This window comes from Artemia franciscana, chromosome 18 (genome assembly GCF_032884065.1).
Source record: "Artemia franciscana chromosome 18, ASM3288406v1, whole genome shotgun sequence".
Classification (NCBI taxonomy): Eukaryota; Metazoa; Arthropoda; class Branchiopoda; order Anostraca; family Artemiidae; genus Artemia; species Artemia franciscana.
In genome coordinates this window covers 12,790,407-12,811,224 of record NC_088880.1, presented here as the reverse complement: position 1 = coordinate 12,811,224, position 20,818 = coordinate 12,790,407, and the positions used below count along the sequence as shown (strand labels likewise).

Here is a 20,818-nt window from a genome sequence, read left to right as displayed (position 1 = left end):
GGTTAGTTGCCCTCCAACCACTTTCGACTATTATAAAGAGCACTAGTCCTTCCAATTTCGAATCGAATGAGCTCTTTTTGAATTTTCTACGAAAACAAATGACCATTTCAGAATTTCTATCAGATACATTGCAGGAAAATACGAGGTGTGGGGGGGGGTATTCACCCTATTATCACTCTGAATCTTAAAAGGGGCACTAGAACATCTGATTTCCCCTCCAATGAGTTCATTCTGAATCTCTTATGACCACCCTTTCTATACAAACCTTATATACCCCCATGGCATAACTTACAACCCTTGCCCTGAGGGCTGTGGGAGGTTGTCATTCTCAAAGACATAATTTCCGGAACTTTTAACTACACTGAACAAAATGGCTATCTCGAAAATATGATGCGTTGGATATGTTTGGGGAAATGGTGGGTTTGGGAGGGGGGCTAGTTACCCTCTAATGACTTTCGAATATTAAAAAGGGCACTAGCGGCTTCAATTTCCACTCTAGTAAGCCCTTTTAGAAATTAATTTGACAACCAATGGTCATCTCGAAATATGTATAAGATGCATTTCAAGAAAATATGAGGTGTGTTTGGGGGGGTATCTACCCTCTGATCACTCTAAATCTTAAGGAGGGCACTAGAGCTTTGATTACCAATCCAATGAGCCCCCTCCAAAGTTTATACGATCAACTTTTCTATATCAACCTTAAATGTCCCCAAGGCATACAACCCTTACCCTGAGGGCAGTGGGGGGATTGCCATCCTGAAAGACATAATTTCCGGATCTTTCAAACTATGTTGAACAAAATGGATATCTCAAAATTTTGACTGATGGTCTTTGGGGAAATGGTGGGCATGGGAGGGGTTTTAGCTGCCCTCCAGCCTCTTTTGACCATTAAAAAGGGCACTATGCCTTTCAATTTCCAAGGGAATGAGCCCTTTTAAGAATTTCTACGACAACTCGTTCGATACACCGTGCCCTGGTCTAAACGAAAAATAAATAAATAATACATTGTGCCCACATCACTCTTTACATAGGCAGCGCTACTGCGCTGCCTATGATAAAATGAACGACTAGCAATCTATTATTAATACCTTCCCAGCCTAAACGAGATTAAATAAAAAAAAGAAGTTTTTTTGCACGTAAGGAGCGACATTAAAACTTAAAACGAACAGAAATCATTCCGTATATGAAAGGGGTTGTCCTCCTCAACGCCTTGCTCTTTACGCTAAAGTTTGACTCTTTGTCACAACTCTACTTTTAAAACAACATAAAATGTTGCTCCTTACTTGCAGTTAAAAAAACTTGTTTTTTTTTTATTTAAATTCTGAATGTTTTTCAATTAATACCTGTTTTGATTTTGGCTCACTGCACATGAATGTTTAAAACGAAATAGTTTTTGGGATAAATGGCTTTCTCATAGTTTTGATCGGACAATTTTGAAAAAAGGGGTGGAGGAGGATGCCTAGTTGCCGTGCGATTTTTGGTTACTTAAAAATACAACTAGAACTTTTATTTTTTACGAACGTTTTTATTAGTAATAAATATACGTAACTTACGAATTAACTAACGTAACGAACCTGTATATTTGTATATTTTTATTACGTATATGAGAGGGTTCGCCCCCTCGTCAATACCTCGCTCTTTACACTAAAGCTTGAATTGCATTCCAATTCTTTAAGAATGACCCCTGAATCACAAAGGCCGTAGAATACATAGTTGAAATTACTAAAAATACTTTGGCGAAAAGAGCAAGGTATTGTGGAGGAGGCGAACCCCCTTATATGCATAATATTTTCTGTTCGTCTTAAGTTTTAATGCCGCTCCTTGCTTACAGTTGAAAAAACTTTTTTTATTTATTTTGTCATTGTTTTTTTAGATAATAATAGAAAATCCTGCGCCCCCTTCATGGAAATTCTCTTCCCTCATGATAAATTGCTCTTCCAATTTAACCCCTTCCCCCAATCCATCCCCACCCCAACTCGAAAAAGTCCCCCTGAAAACGTCTGTACACTTCCCGATAGCCATTACTATATGTAAACAATGGTCAAAGTTTGTAACTTGCAGCCCCTCCCCCGGGGACTCTGGGGGATTAAGTCGTCTCCGAAGACATAATTAGTAGGTTTTTTGACTATGCTGAACAGATCGGCTATCTCAAAATTTTGATCCGGTGACTTCGGGAAAAATGAGCGTGGGAGGGGGCCTAGGTGCCCTCCGATTTTTTGGTCACTTAAAAAGGGCACTAGAACCTTTAATTTCCATTGGAATGAGCCCTCTCGTGCCATTCTAGGTCCACTGGGTCGATACGATCACCCCTGGGAAAAAAACAAATAAACACGCATCCGTGCTCTGTCTTCTGGCAAAAACAATGCGAAACTCCACAATTTTGTAGATAGGAGCATGAAACTTCTACAGTAGGGTTCTCGGATACGCTGAATCTGATGGTGTGACTTTCGCTAAGATTCTATGACTTTTAAGGGTGTTTCCTCCTGTTTTCTAAAATAAGACACATTTTCTCAGGCTCGTAAATTTTGATGGTTAAGACTAAACTTAATGAAACTTATATATTTAAAATCAGCATTAGAATTCGATCCTTTTGATGTAACTATTGGCATTAAAATTCAGTTTTTTAGAGTTTCAGTTACTATTGAGCCGGGTCACTCCTTACTACAGTTCGTTACCACGAACTGTTTGATTTGGCAGCTTCCTTTTTCATCGTGAGTCCTACTGCACACCCCATCCTTCCTGTCTGAGTAAATATATTTTATATCCCCTAATTTCATATTCCAACACCTGGAACATGAGTTTATGAAACTTCTGATAAGTCCAGTTTGAAGTGTCTAGATTCGTCAATCGAAATATCGTAATGATTGCTGTTTTTTTAAGGTTTCCAAGGTGCAACTTTAATATTCTTTAAATTATTCATATTACTATAGCCCATGGGAAAGCAATGGTCCTAGAACCAGTGTAGGGACTAACACGTCTTCCAAAGCCTCACGAAGGGCTTAAGCCGGCTTAGAACCAAACATCAAAAATACCCTGGGAGCTCCAGTATGAATAGAAACTTTGAGTAATTCCAGGTCCATTCTGATCACAAAAAGACTTCCCCATTTGGCGACGCCCTACTATCAACAAGAGCCGAAATCCTTTATAAGCAATCTCAAACCTTTTACCTCCGACTCGTTATATATTCATGACTACAAATATTGCTACATGACTACTACGCGAAGGCAACCCGGAAGAGATAATTCAACTAGGAAAAGGTTTTTCAATCCAAAAAATCCCACCAAAACAGACCAACCCAGAACAATCATCCGAATCTAGTGCAAATGCTGTGTCTTTTACTAAGCTATAATTTCCTTGAGGAATAAATATATATATATATATATATATATATATATATATATATATATATATATATATATATATATATATATATATATATATACAACCTTATTTGAAAAATCTATTAATTAGGAAGAACTAGTTAACCCCTTGATGATATCATTCATGTTGGCAAAATCACCTCAAATGTGTGTCAGTAGGCTAGCGAAAGTTCCATACCATCACCTTCAAAATACCAGATATTTAAAATCTTTAAAAGCTTACGGAAAAAGAAAGAATTATCCGCTCATTAAGCAGAAATTTTGAACATTGACAAATTACTCCTCGTGTCATCCGAGGAAATGTTAAAATTAGGTACAAATTATATTCCAAATAACTGTATAGGCTGGTGATGGTACTCATGTGAACTTATTGTAATCTGAAAATCATACACCATATGGCGGTTTTACGAAAAATAATTGTTGCAGTAAGATTTTTTCTTCGAGTCCACACTTGAGCGTGAACATTGCTGAGAATATCGTGCAGGCAGTGGATACTCACTGAAGTGAAAAAAAGAACAACTGTGTATAATTTGATTAAGGCTATATAAGATTTGCTGTGCAAAAGGTAAAAATATTCTATTCAACCGAATAATAAGCATTATTACATTTTTTTATGTTTTCGATATACTTTTATTTCAGGATAAAACAGTGTTTATCCTTTTATGTGAATAAATGCAATGAGAATAAATTTAAAATATTTTAATATATATATATATATATATATATATATATATATATATATATATATATATATATATATATATATATATATATATATATATATATATATATATATATATATATATATATATATATATATATAGTGAAGAGTTGTCATCCTCAAAGACATGATTTATGAACCTTTCAATATCGTTGAACAAAATGGCTATTTGATTGGATGTGTTTTGGGAAATGGTGGGCGTGGGAGGAGGGATCAGTTGCCCTCCAATCACTTTCGACCATTAAAAAGGACGTTCGCCCTTCCAATTTCAAATTAAATGAGCTCTTTTAGAAGTTTCCACGAAAACAAATGGCCATCTAAAAATTTCTATCAGATGCATTTCGGGAAAACACGAGGTGTGTCGGGGATTATCCAACCCCTAATCACTCAGAATCTTAAACTGGGTACTAGAACGTCTGATTAACAATTAACCGAGTCTCCTCCGAAGTTTATGTGATCTCCCTGTCTATAGATACCTTTTATGACCCCAGGGCAAGAACTTGGGGAAATGGTGGGCAAGGGAGGGAGGTTAGTTGCCTTAAAATCACTTTGGACTATTAAAAAGGGACTAGCCCTTTCAATTTCCAATCCAATGAGCCTTTTTCGAAGTTTCTACGACAACATAAAGCCATCTCAAAATGTTATCAGATGCATTTCGGGAACCCTTGCCCTGAGGGTTCTGTGGGGTGGGGATTCATCCTCAAAGACATAATTTTTGGACCTATCATTTACCTTGAACAAAATGGCTATCTTAAAATTTTGATTGGATTTGTTTGGGAGAACGGGGGGCGTGGGAGGGGTTTAGTTGCCCTCCAATCACTTTTGACTATTGAAGAGAGTACTAGCCCTTTCAATTTCCAATCCAATGAGCCTTTTTCTAAGTTTCAACGACAACAAATAGCGACCTAAAAATTTGTATCAGATGTATTTTGGGAAAATACGAGGTTCGGAGGTGGGGATATTTACCCTCCCATCACTTTGAATCTCAAAAAGTGCACTGAAACTTCTGATTAGCAATCCAATGAGCCCTTCCAAAGTTTATATGTTCAGCCTTTCAAACATAAATCTTTTATAGCCCCAGGGCACAACTTACAACCTTGCCCTGAGGACTCTGGTGGGGTGTCATCCTCAAAGACATAATTTCCGAACCTTTCAACTGCGCTGAACAAAATGGCTCAAAGTTTTTATTAGATGTGCTTGGGGAAATGTTGGGCGTACAAAGGATGTTAGTTGCCCTCCAATCACCTTCGACTATAGAAAGGGCACAAGCCCTTCCAATCAAATGAGCCCTTAGCTAAGTTTTTACGGTAACTCCTTCGATACGAAGTGCCCTGTTCTAAAAGAAAAAAAAAACAAAAAAGGAAAAAAATACATTATACCCACATCGCTCTTTACTTATGCAGTGCTATTGCGCTGCTTATGATATTTCCCGCAATTAAAAAGGGTAAATTGTATAATTTACAGTCCTTGCGCTGTGGACTTTGGGAGGCATTGCATCCCCGGGGGCATAGTTACTAGATCTTTTGAAAAAACTCGCTTTTTAAAAATTTGATCAGGGTTGAGGACAGGGTGCATCTAAAAAGATCTTAGAGGTGGTTTTGTAGCCCTCCAATCACTTTTCAACATACCCCTCAACGTACCCAGTAAGTTTCAACTTAATTCCCTCAGTTGCTCCTTAGATATTACTGATACGTCCTTTTGACAACCAGCTGAACATATCATGTTTTGATTGTTCTATATTCCTTTCCAAAGTTTTGGAGGATTATGTCATCCATACAGGCATAGTTATTTTACCTTTCGACTATTTGAACAAGGTGGTTATTTAAACGATTTTGATGGAATATTTTTTAGCGAGAGGGCCACAAAAGAGGGCATAGGAGGGGAATGGCAGCCCTTGGACCACTTTAAAACATTCCCCTAAACATGTCCTGAGAGTTTCAACTTAATACCCTCAGCCGTTCTTAAGATATTGCAGATACGCATTTTTGATAAACTGGATACATATAGTGCCTTTTGATTTATTATAAGACACCCCTCAACATTTTCCAAAATTTTACCTTGATACCCTAAGCCTTTTCAGATACACCCAGAATAAAAAAATCCCCCTTTCCTAATGATAAATCATATGCGTAAACTATGGATAAGTTGAATAATTTACAATCCCTACCCCGGGGCTGAGGGGGAATGGCATCTCTGTTAACATAGTGATAAGAACTATGGAATAGTTTAGATAAAATGAAAGTTAAAAAATTCGACCCTTATTGAGGAAAGGGGGCACACAAAAGTTTTTTATAGGATATTTAAAAAGGCTTTTTATTCCAATTAAACGGCCTTTGTGTTTCAGGAGTCGCTCTTAGAGAATTAGGACTAAAAGTCAAACTTTAGCATAAAGAGCAAGGTATTTAGAGGGGGCAGCCACCCCCCATACACGTAGCAACTTTTGTTCGGTTTAAGTTTTGATGTGGCTCCTTGCTTTTACTTGATAAAAGACTTGTTTTTTTTTCTGATCGTTTTTAAATAATGCCGGGAAAACAGTTACCCCCTCCATGGAAAAATTCCTTCTCCCAAAATACCTTCGTGGAAAGATATTCCCATGTAAAATCCCCCCCCCCTGCCAAGAAGATTCTCCCAGGCAATTCCATTCTAGCTGAAAATTACCCCCGAAAAATTTTTTGCGGACGGTTTCGGATATTTTTTTTTTTATTTAGCACTCTTTCATTTGAAAAAGACTTTCATTTAAAAAAATTGTTTTTAAAATCATACTGGAAATCCCATCCTCTGTGGAAAAAACTTTCCCACAAATACCCCGCCCCTTAATAGAAAGTTGCTCCCGCAGAAAATTCCCTCCAGATAATTTATCTCGTGGGAAACTCACCCATGGATAAATTCTCCCATGAATAATCCCCCCCCCCTTTACGGAAAGATACTATAGACCACTCCAACCCGATAAAAATCTTCCCCTGGGCAGTTTCACTTAACATCTGCACATGTAAAATTAAGTCGACAAAGAAAAAGTAAGACTAATAAAAAGAAATTTGTATAGGAATTCTGGCGAAGTCCCCCAGTGTGAAATTTCCTCTGGAAGTTCACTCCCGGGAAATTCCCTCCCCATGGAGGATTCTCCTCGTGGAAAGTCTCCCCGTGGAGTTGAAAAAGAAAAAGTAAGACTAATAAAAAGAAATTTGTATAGGAATTCTGGCAAAGGTCCCCCAGTGTGGAATTTCCTCTGGAAGTTCACTCCCGGAAAAATTCCCTCCCCATGGAAGATTCTCCTCGTGGAAAATCTCCCAGTAAAAAAAATCCCCCCCACCCGAAAAATGTATGCATAAGTCCCAATTGCAAATACTATGTGCGAACAATGGACGAATTTTATAACTTAAAGATCTTTCTCCAAGGACTCGGAGGGGGGCATGTTATATCCAAAGGCATAGTTGTTGGGCCTTTCAACTACGTTGAACAAAATGGCTATATCAAAATTATGATCGGATAACTTTGAGGAAAAAAGGGGTTGGGAGGGGGACTAGTTCCCCACCAATCTCTTTGTCACTTAAAAAGGGTATTTGAACTTTAATTTCCATTCAAATGAGCCCTTTTTCGATATTCTAAGACTATTGGCTCGATACTACCTACCCGAAAACAAAACAAACAAACAAATAAACACACATCCGTGATTTTTCTTCTGGCAAAAAAAAATATAGAAATTCCACATTTCTGCAAATTGGAGCTTGAAACTTCTACAATTGGGTTCTCGGATATGCTGAATCTGAGGATGTGATTTTAATTAAGATCCCTTGACTTTTAGGGAATGCTTCCCCTCTATTACAGAAATCAGGCCAATTTTCTCAGGCTCGTAGCTTTGTTGGGTATTTGGAATCAGCATAACCAGCCAATTCTTTTGATATATCTATTGAAATCAAGATTCCGCTTTTTAGAGTTTCGGTTGCTATTGAGCCGCCTCACTCCTTTCTTACAGTTCGTTACCACGAACTGTTTGATATAGCAAATGTTATTGAGAAAGGTGGGCATGTTTGACCTTTACTTTCCAAAATACGAAGGGCATTCAGCTGAGCCTTTCAGAGAATGTTGAGGGGAGTGTTGAACTAAATCAAAATACATTATATGCTACGGGTTTTCGAAAGGGTTTAACGCAGGAATTTTTTAATTAAAATTAAGTTGCCGTCAAGCCATTGGCCAATTGGAGACAAAGCCAAGAGTCTTAGTGAGAGGCAAAGCTGGCATGAGCCTTTTTCAGGATTGTATAAGAAATGATGTCATTTTCACTTGTTGTTTGATATTGTCTATCATCCATCCATCCATCCTAGGGTAAAACTAAGGGAAGGTCGAATTTTTTTTTGACTCATGACGGACAATGTCAACTGGCATTGTGCGCAAAAGGGGGAGGGGGGACTGAATTTGCTTCATTGAAGGTGAATGGCGAGACCTATAGTGTTCCAAGTGTCTTGATAAATGGCACGGGCAAACAGCGGGAGCAGCTATGACTCTCAAATTGGACAACTGCTTGCGTGTTAGCTTTTGGAGAGACACACCCACCTAGAGTCTCAGGCAGGTTGAGCCAGTTTTAGAATTGACACATGACTTTTAAGTCCCCTGGAATCGCAGGCAAACAAGCTTCCAGCCCAAAGCGTAATAGGGCTCACCCGCCTGCCTAGTGCATCGGGTCAGGTTTATCACCCAGTTCATAAGCTCAGAGTCAAAAGTGGTTTTCCAAGTATTTTGGTAAACGGGATGGGCAAACAGCGGGAGTAGCTATGACTCTCAATTTAGACAAATACTTGTGTATTAGCTTTTGGAGAGGCATGCCTGCCGTTGATTTTTGTATTAAAATCAAGTTGTCATCAAGCCACTGGCCAGTTGGAGACAAAGCCAAAAGACTTGTAGTCTTAGTGAGAAGCATTCCGCCTGAAGATGAATTAAAACCAAGTTGCCATCAAGCCGTTGGCCAGTTGGAGATAAAGCCAAGACAGATAGTCTTAGTCAGAGGCAAAATGTTAAATTCATTTAATACCCAACAATTTTTTTTTCAAATTTTCAAATTTAAATTAAGTAAAATCTTTTCGACAAAATAATCTGTGATCACCTTCTCATCCTAAGCTTCTTACAAAGATTGCGACTGAGTATATCAATTTGTAACTTCCAGGAAATGATAAGGGAGATGATCAATTGACCAAAAGGCAATATTTGCACGCTACTGCAACTGCTACTACAAATACCACTATTATTACTGCTTCTACTATCACTTCAACTACTACCCCTGCTACCTCTAAAACTACCGATTCCGTAGCGAGTACTACTAAGGCTGAGGATGTTGAAATAAACATCTGGGGAAATGTTGAAGGGAAAGTTGATCTAAATCAAAACATACCATGCGCATACAGATTGTCAAAGTGGTACTACTACTACAACTACTAAACTACTCCAACTACTACTTCTATTACAACTAACTGTAACGCTAAGAGTATTAAGATGAAATGGGCGTCAAAAGGAGGTCAAAAGGGTGTATCAGCAAAGTTTTTGGAACGGCTTACCGTATCAAAAAGAAAGTTCCGGGTCATCATGAGGGGGATGTTCAACTGACCATAAGGTAACATTTATATGCTACTACTGTTATTGGTACTGCTGCTACTACTGTTACTGCTACTACTAAAACAACACTACTACTGTTACTACTGCTCCTACTTCTATGATACTAACACTATTAAGCCTAAGCGTATGAAGATAAAAACTTGAGAGAATATTGTGGGGAAATTTGAACTAAAGAAAAACACACTTTGTGCATGCAGATTGTCAGAAAGATGTATCTCAAGAATGAATTTTGGTAATAAGATGGAACTTTTAGATAATGTTTAAAGGGAAAGATCAATTGACAAAAAGGCAATATATGCAAATAACTACTAATACTTCAACCATCGGTACTTTTACTACAACTACTACTACTACTATTACTACTACCACCATTACTACTACTACGACTACTACTACTGCTAAACTACTCCAACTACTACTTCTATTACAACTACCTGTAGTGCTAAGAGTATTAAGATCAAAAGGGCGTCAAAACGGGATCAAAAGGGTGTATCAGCAATATTTTTGGAACCACTTACCGTATCATGCTTAAACTTCCGGTTTATCAAAAGAAGGACGTTCAAATGACTAAAAGGCAACATATATATGCTACTATAACTATTAATACTGCTGCTATTACTGTAACTGCTACTGCTAATACGACATTACTACTGCTACTACTTTTCCTACAATCCTCACCACTACTATAATCATGGTACTATTAGGCCATGCGTATGAAGGTGAAAAATTGAGAGGATATTGAAGGGAAATTTAAACTAGATCAAAACACACTATGTGCTTGTAGATTGTCAAAAGAGCGTATCTAAAGAATGGATTTGGGTATTGAGTTGTCACTTCCAGAGAATGGTTAAAGGGGAAGATCAATTGACAATAGGGCAATAGGCTCACGCTACTACTAATGCTACTACCACTACTACTTTTACTACGTGTACTGCTAGTATTACTACAACTACTACTGCTAATACTATTGCTACCACATCTACTACTACTGCTACAATTACTACTACCGCTACTGCTACTCCAACTACTCCTTCTATTGCAATTATTTGTAGGGAAAGGGGTATTAGGAGGAAAATTTCGGGAAGTTTTGAGAGGGACGTTGAACTAAATTAAAACTATGAATATACAGATTATAAGAAGGACTTATCGGCAATGTCTTAGCAACAGCTAATTGTATTACGTTGAAACTTCCAGGATCTGATGAGAGGAATATTCAACTGACCAAAAGACAATATGCCAATGCTACTGCTGCTACTATTGCTACTGCGACTGCTATTACAACTATGCCTAAGTGTATGAAGATGAAATTTTCAGGAAATATTGAGGGGGGAAGTTGAACTGAATCAAAACATACCGTATCTCTACAGGTTGTCCAAAGGGCGTATCAGCAATATCTTAGAAACGCTTTGGTGTGTGAAATAAAAACTTACAGCGCTTGTCGTGGGGGATATTGAACAAACCAAAAGACAATATTTACATCCTAATATCACTGCTTCTACTACTGTTATTACTACTACAACCATTACTATTGCTATTACTACTGCTACTAAATGAAAGGCTACTAGTAGTTATTCTACTGTTACTATTGTTATTGCTACTACTATTACTACTGGTACTACTCAAATAAGTGTATTAAGGCGAACATTTTAAAGAATATCAAAAGAGCGCTGAAATAAATCAAAACACACAACACACTGTGCATACAGGTTGCAAAGAGGACGTGTTAGCTATGGTTCAGGAATGGTTATGGTATTAAGCTGAAACTTTCAGTCTGTATTGAGTGGATTTTGAAGAAATCCAAAGGTACTATGTGCATACTACTACTAATGCTATTGCTACAACTGTTGCTGCAACGCAGGCTGAGGATATTAAGGTGAAGTTATCAAAAAACGTTTAGGCAGATGGTGAACTAAACCAAAACGAACTATGAGCATGTAGACCGTCAAAAGGATACAACAGCAATGTCTCAGGAATGGTTGCATTAAGTTGGAGCTTTCAAGCTATTCTGTGGCGGACTTTGAACTAACCAGGAGTTGTTAAGTGCATACTATTAATAAATCTATTACGGTTCCTGTAACTAATGACTCCAAGGGTATTAAGATGAAACTTTTAGGGAACGATTATGGGGAGTTTCAATTAAACGAAAAAACAATATGCATACAGGTTTTCAAAAGGGCCCATAAGCAATATTACAGGCAGCATAGCGCAATATCATTCTTAACCGACCTTATTTTCAAAGGAGCCGAAACTTTTTGTCACTGTTTCTTGTTCATTCGATACCCTTTGACCCGGGGACTTGGACGAAAATCAAGCCGTTATTTGATTCTAGTTTTAACATAAAGAAAGAAAATGATCAAAAATGGGGTTTTTAAAGGCCAAATGAAAATCCTGTAGAAAACACAGAAAGCGAATATTTCGAGAGAACAACCGCCTCTCTTCTTCAGCGCGAACAAAATAATATGATCAAGGAGAAAGCAAAAAGCAAAAAACAAACACGGAAGTACAACAAAACCAATGAAAATAAAATACCAAAAAATTAAATAAAATTCATGAAAAGACCAAAAAATTTAAAGAATTAAAATCAAATACCCAACAACAATGAAGTGAATTATTCGTCAATATCCGCAATTTGCACAAAATCCAAACAAATGTGAACTGCCATCGACGGATACTAACGAACAAATGAGAAATAAAAGAAAAAATTCATTCACTCAAAGAAACGAAGCAGCAATTAAATAAATTGGTGCTTATGTGATTCGGGAAGCGGTTCAAGGTTTATTTCAGGGATTACTAGGTTAGCTTTGTTAAATAAAACGCTATGGTCTGGATTATTTAATATGTGCTCTGAGAGGGTAGAGTCAAAAGTTTCTATTTTTTTTTTTTCGCTTTTTAAGGGTGTTATTAATTGAGGTAGAGTGCTGAGTTAATCTATCCGTAAGTTGTTGATCAGTTCTTCCGATGTACCAAAGATCACAATAGCAAGGAATTCTGTAGGCACCGGAGTTTACACTTATCGGGATAGCGTCTTTAATTTGGTAGATTTGGGAGCTGGTGGTTTTTCTGGGTCTATAGTAAGTGAAAACAAAATTTTTCCTTAAATTTTTGGAAATGTGGTCTGAAAACCCTTTAACGTACGGGAGATCAAGATAAACTGAATTTTCCCTTGGATTGGCGTTTACTGTGTCACTATCTAATAATTTTTTAATACCTTTTGCAATTACAGAATTTATTAAACTAATTGGATAAATTCTAAATTCTGTAATTGCGAAATGTACTAAAAAATTATCAGATAGTGACACAGTAAATGCAAATCAAAGAGAAAATTCAGTTTATCTTGGTCTCCCGTACCTTAAATGGGTTTCAGACCGCATTTCTAACAATCTAACGAAAAATAATATTTTCACTTACTATAGGCCCAGAAAAACTATCAGTTCCCAAATCTACCAAGGTAAGAAAGAAAATTCTTCGGAAAAATCATTTTGGCTCTATTCTATATATATATATATATATATATATATATATATATATATATATATATATATATATATATATATATATATATATATATATATATATATATATATATATATATATATAGTGAAATCCATTTGTAAGTGATGGGTAGTTTGCAGCATTTATGGCTTTGCCTCTGGGGCTGTGTGAATCATGTCATTCCTATAGGCATGGTCATTTGTTTTTTCGATTGTTTTGAGAAAAATGGGTATTTGAAAGTTTTGACCCGCTGCTAAGGGGAGTTATGAAGCTGCCGGTTAATAAGAAAGGGTCTGGGAGGGGGCTGGTTATCTTCGAGCCACTTTTGATTCTTGAAAAGACCAATAAAACTTCCAGATTCTAAGCAAAAAAGTCCCCTTCTCCCCTTCCAAGTCTCTACAGCCTCCTATTCTATACGAAGTGGCAGACAAAATGTAATAGGCTAAATGGGGGGGGGGGGCACTTTGCTTTTCAGTCGACGCTAGTGTGTTGGTACTAATTATCTCGAACTGTTCACGTATGAATATTGCCTGTGAATTTGGAAATTCATTTAACACCCAAAACATTTTTTCAGATTTTTAAGTTTAAATTCAGTAAAATCTTTTCACAGGATGATCTTTGATCACCTTCTAATCCTAAGCATCTTGTAAAGATTGCGATGGTAATAATAGGTCTATTTAAAAAACACATGTTTTATGTTCTTCCTTCTCGCATTGCACCCTTGTGTCACCTACTTGGCATCAAATTCGGTCACACTTTCATAACTACGGTCAACCGTTAATTTCTTTTTCTTTGCCCATCTGCGGCGAAAAAATGACAAGTACGGCTCTTCTTGCTTTAATTATTGTAGTCGCATATTTATAATAATATGTTGCCAACTTCTAAAATTTTGCCTTTCGTGTTGTTAATCCTTTATTCAGTTAACAAATAAGGAAACAGTACACCCCAAACAACTCGTTTATGAGGATTAAAATTGATTGTGAATGAAATAGGAAAAGGACCAAGGTAATACAGTAGGTGGCTTAAAAAGCTTGTTTGGACAACACAATTTAAGTGTTTAAAATATGCACCAATTGTCCAAAATGTTTTCATGCATACTTTTTAAGGAGTATCTATCGTATCTTTTTTCTTTTAGTTTCTTTTCTTTTAATTTTTTTCTTTTAGTTTCCTCGGCCACAAACAGAGATACTAATTACCAGACTCTACTAAGATGGATATGGAGGAGGATACAGGAACTCCAAAAATGCTCCTTAAGATTTCACAGCCAGGGTGAAGGGGTACATTGTCTGCAGCAGAAGCTTGACAGCTGACTGCTAGGCCTCAGAGGAAATGTTGCTTTAGGGCCCCCTACTAAATGTTATTTTTTATTTACTTTGTAAGATTGGTGCAACTATTTATATATTTCCCCGTTTTCTTCCCTTTTTAAATCTAAACTTTACACTGTTGTATTATAGAGTCTTAGAACCTAATAGTGAAACTTAAGGCATTAATTCGTCTATGCACCAGACATCAGATGAAGGCTGGGCCCAGTAGTCCTCACTATCTATCCACTCGTCTTGGTAGTTCTGGTAGTAAGGGCGCAACAGATTTTATCTCTGACAGTTGTTCAAATACATTTTGGTATCAAATAAAAACGACTTTTTTTCTAAGACTATCTAAACGTAAACCTCTGTCCTAAAGGTGTTATCCATCAATTAGGAACAGAACCCTTCACCAGGAATCATGTTTATTCCAGTTTACTCCATCGCCAGGGTTACTCTATAATATCAAACTTATCCCTTTGCCTTTGTCTAGCCATGAGCTTTTTAAGTGATAAGATAGAAAAGTTCTTAGTGATGTATTAATTGGATGAAATGGCATATGGCTGTTACTCTAATTATCAAATAACTGACCATACAGAATACCAATTAAGAATAAATCTAACAGATAAGCACCTTCCTGATTTATGTTGCTTGAAATACTTTTTATCTTTAAATAAATATGAAACTGAAATGATTTGAATAAAGAAATGAGGCCAATGTAGCAGGGGTACAGATTATCTATTAGGTTTTGCCAGATTTCTCGCTTTTAGCAAAATATATGGGGTGAAGTGTTCCTCACTTACATTGACTATATGAAAAACTCATTTACCCTTCTCCCAATGAACCTTCTCTTAGCAAGGGTCTTGGCAGCAATCTGATATTGCATAGGAAAATCATTTTTTGCAAAGCAATTGTACGTTACTGTTTTAATTTTCCTGTCGTCACTGAGATCATTTTTAGTTCGTAAAATTTTGCTTCTTTTGTTCTCAGATGGGAGTTTGTGAATCCGGAAAGAAATTTTTTTTAATAAAATTAATTCAAGTAAAGTGGCTTAATATCGACACAATCTAGAGTTTGGTAGGGGCAGCAATGCTCAGGGAAGTAGCCAGGGGAAGGAAGGCTCGGAACCGCCCACAGGGAATTTTGCGAATGCATTAAATTTTTTCAAAGATTGCTAAAATTTATAAGAAATTTATCAAAGAAATTGATGCGAGGAATAACATACCTCTTAATAAGAGGTTAAAAAAATTCCAACACTTTGCAGGAAAAAAAAGAAAAAACGCTGCTATCTTAGCAATGGGCGACCAAAGATTGTTCCATTGTCAAATGGAAGAAAGTGAAGCAAAGGCAAAGTATTCCTATGGCCCACGGTCTTTTTCTGGAATAGATTATTATTATTATATATTATTATCATATATTTCCTTGACTTTGCCAAATCATGCTACTTTACATCGTTTTTTTCGGGCTTTATTTTATGTTATGAAACCTTTCTGGCATCTTCTGACGTTTCCTAATAAAAGTTTAAATACAACAAAGTTCTTAACCACGCATATAATGGGCAATTGGAAAGTTGTGCAGTTGGATTGTTTGCCTTTTTCAGGACCCTAACTAGAAACTGCCAAGGCCAAACTACTTAGCCAACTTTGGGGACATCTTGAGCAGGTATAGACATTTTTGACTAACTGAAATCATTATCCCGTTTGTTTTACTCACCATCTGTAAACCTCTAGTAGAAACGATTAAAACGTCGACGATTTAAATATACGCCATCCAACCCTGTTTTCTTCTCCAAGGTGGCCCAAAACGCTAAAAGAATTTCCGCACAGAAACAAATAAAGGTCCCCTGCTACCCTTATTTAATTTAACCTTTCAAACATCCACTTCTTTTGGATGCGATTTTAAAAGTGGTCAAAACCGCGGAACTCGAGTGGTACGCGATGCTCCGCCCACGCAATGTCATTGGATAGCATAAACCATAAGGAAGCCAACTCATATAACGAAAAACTCGTATGATCGCTTTTGAGGTTTGCAAAAATATTGAAGAGAAAAATCAGCGTAAGAATTAACAATTTGTGCAGCAAACTTTGAAATATACAAATAATATCGGCAATTGTATAGGCTTTTGGGACGGAAGAAAGGCCCGTGCATTTACGGATCGAACACTTCAAAAGTTCGGCGTGGAGTCGTTTCTTTATTTAATCTTTGAGCAAGAAGTCAGTTAGTGTAAAAATCTCAATTAACCACTCATGGTGTCCGCTACAACTATCACTCTCCTTGGGGAGCTAGTATTCATCAATTCAGAATGAAATGAGCCTAGTTCCTCATGACCTGCATTACTCCCGATGGTGGCAGCTGGAACGATACTGAAAATCTTCTAATAGGGTTAACGGATTCATCAATGTCTGACATGTTTTAAGAGGATAATCATCGTCGTCGACGATGACTAGATTGTTTACCTTCACTTTGTTTTGATCAATTAGGGAAACATCAGGATCACATTTACTACAATACAATGTAGTTTCACTCTTATTGTATCTCTTTGTGCAGTCAATGGTACCTTTTTTTTATTTATATTGTAAAAGTACTGTGTTTCTATTTGTTTGTTTGATGGAATGTCACAAACAGAATTTCCAAACGAAGAATCATCTCTCCATAACTGCCAAATAAAAAAATCTGTAGGTTTATAATCACAAGAATCTGTGTCTTTGCAACGATGACATAGTGACCACACTCTCTTGTTGTTCCAACACATGAAGCGTGATCCAAATTCCTCCTCACAATATAGTGTAAATCTGTAACGATACCAGTCTCTTAGAAATATACTAAATGATTGTTTATAGCTTTTTATCATCATACCGGGACAGGTATTTTCACACTGATCACATTTATCATAGTGACACTTTGAACATAGGAACGTTCTAACATGAGAATAACAAACTTCTTCAATACATGAATTACAATCCTTAATGTTAATGGCATATCCTCTATGAAGCTTACATGGATTGCACAGTATACGCTTTGCATCATATAAATCCTCAGTAGTACAATTCTCATAGGACGACCAACTGCCAGATGTATACAAAGATAGGAGGCAAGTGTAGTACATTTTTTTCACTATTAAAACTTTGACTGCAGATTGCAAACGAACTACTATCCTAGACAGAATTTTCTTTTTTACCTCCGAGTACTCACTTTAGATTTTCTAGAGACAGAAGAGGAGGAGTAAACAGATGATGTCACTCTTCAAACTGATTAAACTTGTTTGGGCGGGATTTTGAATTGTCAATTTATTTTTCACTCTCGTAACTTCATTTGAAAATGAGGTTTTAGATATTCCATACAAACTAGTCCTATTGCTTTTGGAAAAATCTAAGTAATGTTCAAAAGCAGATCTACTATACCATTTTGCTTTGTTTAAATTAGTATGTCAATAAATTGAGTGAATGCACTGGGACAATGATGTAAAAGCATCATACGATAATCTAAGGTTGGAGAGTCCTGTTTCGTGATGATTTTTATTTCTCAAATACATCCATTTTTACTCTTGATGTTTACAGTGCTGATTACAAACTAACTAAAAAATTTCAAAGAAGATTCTTTCTATGCTTCAAGTACCCTCTCATCCCTTATTGGCTCTCCTGGAAAGAGAAGAGTAAACTACCATCTAGAATGTTTAAATAGAAAACAAAATATTATCATCAACATTTTATTTGAAAAATTTACGCTCTCTTTTTTCATCATCATTATCATCATCAAAATAAAAATCAAAAATTATCATCATCATTTTACGGTAAAAATTTACCCTGCTCTTTACACTAAAGTTTGACTCTTTCTCTCAGTTCTACTTTATAAAGCAGTAAATTTCTTTGGCGTCAAGAGCGGGACGTCGAGGAAGGAACATCCCATTTCATACACGGAGTAATTTCCGTTCGTTTTAAGTTTCAATGTCGCTCCTTACTTTCAGTTAAAAAAACTTGTTTTTGTATTTAATTACTGAATGTTTTTGAATTAATGCATATTTGATTTTGGCTCTCCGCAAATGAATAATTAAAACGAAGTTTGCGTATTATTTGTTTTTGCTAAATGGTTTTCTCTTAGTTTTAATCAAACGGTTTTGAGAAAAAGGGTGGGAGAGGAGGCCTAGTTGCCCTCCAATTTTTCGGTTACTTTTAAAGGCAACTAGAATTCTTAATTTTTAACGAACGTTTTTATTAGTAAAAAATATACGTAACTTACAAATTAACTTACGCAACAAACTTCTATATTTGTATATTTTTATTATGTATATGAGGGGGTTTGCCCCCTTGTTAATACCTTGCTCTTTACGCTAAAGCCTTAATTTTATCCCAATTCTTTAAGATTGACCCCTGAATCACAAAGACTGTAGAATAAGTAGTTGAAATTACTAAAAATACTTTAGCGTTAAGAGCGAAGTATTTAGGAAGAGATGAAGCCCCCATATGCGTAATAGTCTCTGTTCGTTTAAGTTTTAATGCTGGTTCTAAACGTTTTAAGTTTTAAGTTCGCTTTAAGTTTAATGCTGTCCTTACTTTCAGTGGAAATTTTTTTTTATATTTATTTTTCATTGTTTTTTTTTAAATAATGCTAGAAAATCCTGCGCCCCTTTCATGGAATTTCTCTTCTCCCATGACTAATTTCTCCAAGGAAAGATACTTCCACGTATCCCTCTCCCCTCAACCCCCCCAACCAAAAAATCTCCCTGAAAAGGTCTTTACACTTCCAAATAACCATTACTGTGTGTAAACGCAGGTCAAAGTTTGTAACTTGCAACCCCTCCCCTGGGGACTGTGGGGGAGTAAGTCAGTCCCAAAGACATAATTATTATGTTTTTCAACTATGCTGAACAAAATGGCTATCTCAAAATTTTTATCCGTAGACTTTGGGAAAAAAGGAGCGTGGGAGGGGGCCTAGGTGCCCTCCGATTTTGTTGGTCACTTAAAAAGGGCACTAGAGCTTTTAATTTCAGTTAGAATGAGCCCTCTTGCGACATTCAAACAAAAAACAAACAAAGAAACTAACAAATAAACACGCACCCGTGATCGGTCTTCTGGCAAAAAACACAAAGTTAGAATGAGCCTTCTTGTGACATTCTAGGACCACTTGGTCGATACGATCACCCCTGGGAAAAAAAAAAAAAAAAAAAACAAACAAACAAATAAACACGCACCCGTGACCGGTCTTCTGGCAAAAAATACTAAGTTCCACATTTTTGTAGATAATAGCTTGAAACTTCTACAGTGGGATTCTCTGATATACTGAATGAAATGGTGTGATTTTCGTTAAGATCGTATGACTTTTAGGGGGTGTTTCTCTCTATTTTCCAAAACAAGGCAAATTTTCTCAGGCTCGTAACTTTTGATGAGTAAGACTAAATTTGACGACACTTGTATATTTAAAATTAACATAAAAATCCGAAAAAGCCATGTCGCTCCTTATTACAGTTCGTTACCACGAACTGTTCGATTATATAAAAAACAAGTTTTTTCAATTGAAATAAGGAGCAACATTAAAACTTATAACAAACGTACATTATTTCATATATGAGGGGATATGCCCCCTTCTTAATACCTCATTCTTCATACAAACGTTTTTTAGTACTTTAAAAAAAGCTTCTTATTCTAATAAAATGGCCCATGTGTTTTAGGAGTCTTTCTAAAAGAATTGGGACATACAGTCAAACTTCAATGTAAAGAATGAGGCATTGAAGATGGAGCAGATCCCCTTATATACGGAATAATTTCTGTTATTTTTAAGTATCAATGCTGCTCCTTACTTTCGGTTACAAAACTTTTTTTTTATTTAGTTTCTGTTAAACAGTGTCGGGAAATCCATCTCCCACATATATGGAAAATCCCCTCATAAGAAATTCCTCCATGGAAAGTTCTTCCCGCGTAAACTCTGCTCTCCCACCTCTGGACAATTCCATACTCGCTGAACATTACCCCGAAAATTTCCAGCGAACGATTCCGCCTAGAAAATTCTTCTTAGCATATTTCCGATCATTTTTTAATCATACCACACTGAAAATTTCTCCTGGAGATCTCCCTTCCCCTCCCCAATGGAGTGTTTTTACCGCTGAAAATTTTCCCATGGATAATCCCTCCCGCATGAAATCCCCCGTGGAGAATTTCTTTCAAGGGAAATCCCCCCTCATGGAAAAATCCCTCGAACAATCTTCCAAAAGATTGGATTGCTACTCGTCTTCTAATCTTTCTGTTTACTTAAAAAGAATACTAGAACTTTCAGTTTCCGTTTGAATGGGTCCTCTCCTGATTTTCTAGGACCGGTTTGATACGATC

At 36.5% G+C, this 20,818-nt stretch overlaps 2 protein-coding genes across 3 annotated transcripts in view; one reads left to right on the top strand and one right to left on the bottom strand.

The window, feature by feature from the left end:
* LOC136038634 (lysine-specific histone demethylase 1A-like) overlaps window positions 1-20,818 on the bottom strand; it is a gene marked incomplete at its 3' end in the record, with an annotated part of 406,525 nt that overhangs the window by 200,378 nt on the left and 185,329 nt on the right.
* Window positions 3,708-20,818, top strand: part of LOC136038632 (proton channel OtopLc-like) — a 94,383-nt gene continuing 77,272 nt past the window's right edge. Inside the window, exon 1 of one of the 2 annotated variants that reach the window (XM_065721873.1) lies at window positions 3,708-3,945. The gene's annotated coding sequence lies outside the window, so the exon portion shown is untranslated. Of the gene's footprint in view, window positions 3,946-14,065; window positions 14,203-20,818 lie in introns of those variants that run through there. The other variant, XM_065721874.1, reaches the window with a different exon arrangement.